General features: G+C 37.0%; 1 long non-coding RNA gene across 3 annotated transcripts in view; it reads right to left on the bottom strand.

Moving 5' to 3' along the window:
* Positions 1-1,124: 1,124 nt before the first annotated feature.
* The window catches only part of LOC125617158, a 71,314-nt gene continuing 66,137 nt past the window's right edge, over positions 1,125-6,301 (bottom strand). For all 3 annotated transcript variants that reach the window (XR_007348044.1, XR_007348050.1, XR_007348041.1), the window contains 2 exons: positions 3,770-3,844; positions 1,125-1,426 (listed from right to left, as the gene is read on the bottom strand). This is a non-coding gene — a long non-coding RNA (uncharacterized LOC125617158). The remainder of the gene's footprint in view (positions 1,427-3,769; positions 3,845-6,301) is intronic.

Here is a 6,301-nt window from a genome sequence, read left to right as displayed (position 1 = left end):
CCCCCCCCTTTTTTTCTAGTTAAAGCCCTGAAAACAGATAAGGGCAGAAAGAGATGATAAAGAATCCGGAAGTTAAAGGGCTTAGGACTGTTCTTTGGGAAATACCTCCACTTTAGAAGAAAATTTTATCACAGATCTAAGAGAATTTTCCAAAAAGAAGTGGCAAATGGTACTATCAAATGCCACAGTGATATCAATAAGAACAAGATCATAAAAAAAAAGATAGTTGGATCGGGCAGTTGTAATACATTTATCATTTGAATTTAGGTCAAAATACCATAGAATAATTTCCTCAATGACTTCTTTAGCTTTAGCAGTAAAAAGTCTTTGTTTTCCTTATCTGTAAACATTATTATGAAGATCTGAGAAAAAGATAAGATTTCTCAACAAATGAAAACAAAGCTCTTTCTTTCTTTCTTTCTTTATGAGAACAAAACTCTTTTGAAGGTTGACAGATGCCTACTAAACATATAAACTCCAGGCAAAATGAAAGTTGGGCAATTCTCTTGTTAGCATGGAACCATGCAGCATGATTCTGGGCATTGTTAAGAAAACAGCTTCAATTTCTCTTTTCAGTTATTTCTAGCAGATGGCTAAAGTAGTGTTCCCAGGTGTTAGATTCATACATCCTCTCTTCTTCCTCGCAGACTTCATTCTGACCCAAATACTTTCACCCATTCCAAGTGCTGCTGTGGGGCAAAGAGGCCTGACATGATTCTATACCATGACTTGCTACCTTCTAACTGAGAGTAAATGATTTCTGTGTGCCTGTGTCTCTCCATGCATAAAATGTGTCTTCCTACTCAACAGTAAGCTTAGGGCAAGCACCAACTTTCATTTTATTTTATTTTTTCATTTATTCCTTTGCATGGCATTTTATGTAAATTAGGTATTGAATGAGAAGAATTAAAAATTAGCTTACAATCCTAGTTTGATATTCAGTATCTGAAGTTCTGACATTTACTTTAAAATTTAAAATGCTTTTCAACTACAGGAAATGCAATAGCATTAGCAATCTATGACCCAGAGCCCAAATTCAGCTCTCTTCTTGTTTTTATAAAGTTTTACTAGAACAAAGTCATGCACATATATTTATGTGTTGTCTGTAGCTAGGGGCTCTCAACATTTAACAGCAGAATTGTATAATTCCAGCAGAGACCATTTAGCCTGCAAAACCTAAAATATTTACCATCTGGCCCTTTATAGAAAAAGTGTGTCATTGCTAATATAGATTCATGTTGAACTCTGAGTGCAAAGAAAGCATGCTGGATAAGGTTCAGGTGGAACCCTAAAGACAGCCGGGAACCCATGGGCATTCTTCTTAAATAATACTGAATTTACGTTGCAATAAACTGAGCTTAGCAGTCAGTAAACATACCTTTCTTTCAGGACCTCTTTATCTTTGAAATCTGCATGCTCAATGAAGCTGCCAGAAAAAAAATACAGAGAAGTAAAAATCAACCTTTACTTTTAAGCACTGGTGATTCAATAATGTCTGAAAAGTAGGCCAAATAGCTCACAGGGCAAAAGCTATTTTTTGCTTGACTAATTTCACATTCAAGATCAAACTGAGGCCTCAGCAACTCTAGGAAGGTCTTCTAGAAGCACACCTGGCATATTTAAATGGTATATTTTTGTGACTGGTTCTTAAGACTATGGAATCCTCAAGGGATCAGATTTGTATTGCTGGTAAACAGCACAGTGCACAGCATGGTATGTAATAGATGCTCAACAGATATGCTGGAGCCATATTGTACTGAACAGATACGGGTCAGACTGGACAAAGACACCTACCTTTGCCTAAGTTGTTGCCCCAGATCCCAAATGAATTGAAGCCTTTCTGTCTGAAAATAGGGAATACATGCACACTTCTCCAGATTTTCTCCTCCCCAGTACTCCTCACACTTTCCAATGTGATTTAAAAATAATAATAATAATAATAATAATAAAAGAAAATCATAAGAAGATCAAATATTTGCTAAGCACAAACTCTGTACAAGCAAATGGAAATAGGAATAATGGCATTGATTTCATGATGGAATTATTTTTCCTTCAAGATTCCCTAAAGATCAATTAAGATCACCCTTTTTGCTGGGACCAGGAAATTTCCCAGTAGAGACAGGGCCGGATGAATGCAAAGGCTGAATAGTAGAAAGGGAAAAAGGCAGTCAGGGTCTATGCCATGCTGCCTTCACCCAAGGAATCAGTGTAAAACAACAGTTGCCTAAAGTTGGGTGTGTGTACCCATTAATGATGGACCAACTGGTCTAGATAAAAGCTTGTAATTAATGAATCATTAAGAAACACACTTCAGGAACATAGAAAAACCATGAGCCATGCAGCATGCCCAGAAGCAATCCTCCAGATGTGTGGCTGTGCTTAAATGTAATGCTAATTTTGGGGGGCCTGCCATTTGTAATAGTACTGAGATGAATCACGATGAGTTTATGAATGTGATTCTGCATTGCCCATTACACAAGTCTTCCCCTGAGGAAGTGAACCATCCTAAGAGCAACTCAGGATAAGCACAAATTAAGTGTTACTGTCCCTGGCCATTAGGAGAAAGAAAGAACCTATTCTTGGGGGCGGGACAGAAGGACAAGTAATTTGGTTGTACATAAATAACGTGAAAGGAGAGGAGTGGGCATCTATTTTAAGCCTGCAGCCTGGGAAAACACATTCCCTGTGCTCAAAGTCAGGAGCCTTGTTACACAACAAATAACTCAGAAGCCCCACATTGAGTGCCTGGCTAGGAGGCCTGCTTCCGGCAAACATTTTCTTGGAAAAAGTTATGGATCACTCTGCAGCTCAGACAGAATTCCTGCTTTCCACCTAAGGATTATGATCAAGGCCCTCAGCCAGGGTACGTCAGGAGGAAACAAACACAATCCTGTCATTGTTTGTGTTATTTATAGCTTATTGTTTTAAAAAAATGGAAATGACTGGATTCTTTGTGGCAAACTTAAGATCTTGTGTGCATGAACTTGGCAGATACTTTTGCTTGGAGATTTAAAAAGATTTAAAGATTTTAAAAGATTTAAAAAGCAAATTCAAGATATTATACTCTGTTCAAGGGAAATAAGGTAAAACAAAAACTCTTCCTTCCTAATATTTATTTCCTCTGTATTCCTCCAGTGTCCTCTCTGACATTCACCTGGGGTAATTTTGATGGAAAGTCAATTGGCTTTAATTTTTCAACTCACCCCCAATTTTTCTATGTACTATCCAAGGTAAAAAAAAAAAAAGCCCAAATATCTCCTTTTGATTTATTTGGGTTTAGTATGATCTATAATAATGCTAAGAGATTTATACAAAAGATTAATGAGATATGATCGATATTTAATGTTCAACACACAACAACATGTAAACTATAAAATGTCATCAAATGCTATTTTGTGACTCTGAGGAAAGGCACATTGATTTGATTCCTCAAGTCAATCAAAGCTACATTTTTCAGTGGGTAGAATGTGTTCTGTTTGTTTCTCAGACCTCAGCCCATAGCCCCTCAAATGTCTAGTTTTTTAGGATGTCTTTAATCGGTAAAGGACACTGAGAAGGGGAATAAGAAAAGATGGACAACCTGGGATCCCTCCAAAAACTGGGAGTCGGTAAACAAATGCATTCTACTGTGAAGTTTAATTTTTGCAAATTTTTTAAACAGCCCAAGGTCAGCAGCGCACACAGTTGAATATCAGCATGTTATTATATTATTTGTTATAGAATAAAAATGACATCAAATTCTTCCAGGCCTTGAAAATGCATGTCCTACCTGAAATGGCTTCATAAATCTGCCAAGTAGACAGCAAGTGAGCCTCCCCCGCCCTCTGTCTCTTCCACATACCACCTGAAAAAGAACAAGCAGGAAATGTCCTTTATACTTCTGTTTACTGGTTCTGCCAAATGCTTATTTGCCCCTAGGGGGCATTTCTAAAGACTGCAAGGGAAAGTATTTCAACTATTATGGCTGTCACACCAGATGGTTCAGGCACAGGTATTAGATCTAATGATAAAATGGGAAAAAGAAAAAAAAAAGTCACATTGGTCAAGTCAATTTTTTAAAAAATTATTTCCTTAAAACTTTTTATCTACTACATTTCTTTGAAGAGTGTCTGATCTTTGAAACCTAGAATAAATGCCACAAGGGTTAGAGTCACGGGGGTCACATGAATTCAGAAAACAGAGAAGAGTCCACTTTAATGGAAATAATCACTTCCCACTTTTAAGGCCAGCATTCATTTGGAAAAGAAGGTGTTACAACACGGAGAAATTAACTGTTACATATCAAAAGAGAGGCTCTTTTGAATGAGCTCTTCAAAACCCAGAATCAGTATTATGATTTAGTGTTACCCCAGCTTTATTGTCTTCCAGGCTCTAGTTACCTAATCTATCTAGTTCTATTGCACCTTCTATCATTTTGAATATTTCACTTTGTTCTTCTTTAGTATGTTTTATATTTCCATAGTTCCTTTTATCTCCCAGCATTTTGCAAACATCAATTAACTTAAGCTACCCAACATGTCTGTGTGGGTAGAAATATGCTATTATCCTAATTTGGAAGTTGAGTAAAGCAGGTTAAGTGAGGTGAAGTGAGAAGCAGAAACAGATTTGCAGCTTGTGATGCCTGGTTATCTGCTCTAATCAGCAGGACATATTAACCCAACTTCTAGTCTCACCCTTTACATTATCTGGATGAGGACATCAATATTGAGGTCCATTTGAAAAAATGAGTCAAATTTTTATAATACTAATTCATTTGTCTTTTAAAAATTTTGTTTCTATTGAAAAACTTCAAGAGCCTCTTCCAACTCTGTCAATTAATTTCTCAACAAGCAATTTAGCAACTAAAAATGTTGCTTATTATTTTTCTGTTTTGTTTTGTGGTACTGGGCATTGAACCCAGGGGCACTTCACCATTGAGCTATAGTCCCAGGTCTCTCTCTATTTTTTTTTTTTTAATTTTCAGACAAGGACTCACTAAATTGCTCAGGGGGGCCTCAAACTTGCAATCCTTCTGTTTAGACCTCCTGAGTCACTGGGATTACAGGTGTGCACCACCATGTCTGGCTTAAAAGTGGTTTGATGAGGACAAAGCTGTTGTACCCAAACCCATTAAGAGTCAAAAACAAATGAGTTTTTACAAACAAAGACCTGATGAAATTGAAATGAACCTTTGTTAGTAATAATAAAATCTACCAATCTTTGAGGTCTTGAGCATATACTATGAGCTAGTACCTATGTGCATTTTATTTTGTCATTTAATGCTAACAATTCTATGGGGAAATACTATTCTTGTTCTCACTTGAAACATTAGAAAATTAAAGCACAGAGAAATTACTGCAAATTGTCCATGGTCAGATAGCTAATAAGCAAGGAAGTCTAAACTCAAATTTGAACATTCTGTCTCCAGAACCCATGCTCTCAACTGCTTCCTGGTAATTATCCCATTGTCTATGTGAGATCTAGCTTTTTCTCCACATTAGAAATTGCACACTCTCTCTGACCAATACAGTGAACATCAGTAAGTACAGTCTCAGGCATTGTATATTGCACAATGTCTTTAAAGGATGGAGAATAAGATGTACTTTTCTCCTCAATGACAGCATGCCCTTTACCAGATAAAGGACTAATTAAAATTTAAAATTGTCACCTTTTTCTTAGTGTCCATATTGGAAACACTACATTTAGTGCTTTATATGCATTATCTCATATACTCTCCCCAGCCCTTGACAGCCATTATTTTCATTTAATAGGAAAAAAATACTGAGTTGCAGAGGCATTAAACAACCTTCCAAAGATGACCCAGGTGGAAGTGTTGGTGCAGGTATCTGACCCAGGTAGTAAGAATCCAGAGCCCAATTCCACACATCACTGCCTTTCTACCTTTGGATTCCTGGAAAATATCCTACAGATTAAGACATCTATACACCATGATCTTTTTTTTTTTTATATCAGAATAACTAAAGGCATTTCACAAGTTCTAAAGCCAACAGTGAAAAATAGCTTCTGAAAAAGCCCCAGGTTTCCTTTTACAACAAAAGGTCATTGGGCTGAGTTGTATTTGTAGCTGTGGAATGAAGGTGGCTCTACAGAAATCCCTGTCGTGTCTGGGAAGAAGGGCAGGGGAATTAGGTCACCTTGGCTGGCATCTCAAGAATGATCACAGGCAAGAAAAATCTGGTGTTAATCTGATACAATAATCTTATATTTTCAAAATTAATTTCAAACACTTTACAGGTAGAACCCACTCTGAAAGACAAGAATCAAAAAAAAGGTGTTAAGGGCGGGGAGGGGGGGGGGGGGC

Source organism: Marmota marmota, unplaced genomic scaffold, assembly GCF_001458135.2.
Source record: "Marmota marmota marmota unplaced genomic scaffold, marMar, whole genome shotgun sequence".
In the NCBI taxonomy this organism is placed as follows: domain Eukaryota; kingdom Metazoa; phylum Chordata; class Mammalia; order Rodentia; family Sciuridae; genus Marmota; species Marmota marmota.
Note: the sequence above shows the minus strand (reverse complement) of the source record. Positions and strands in the feature narration are given on the sequence as shown.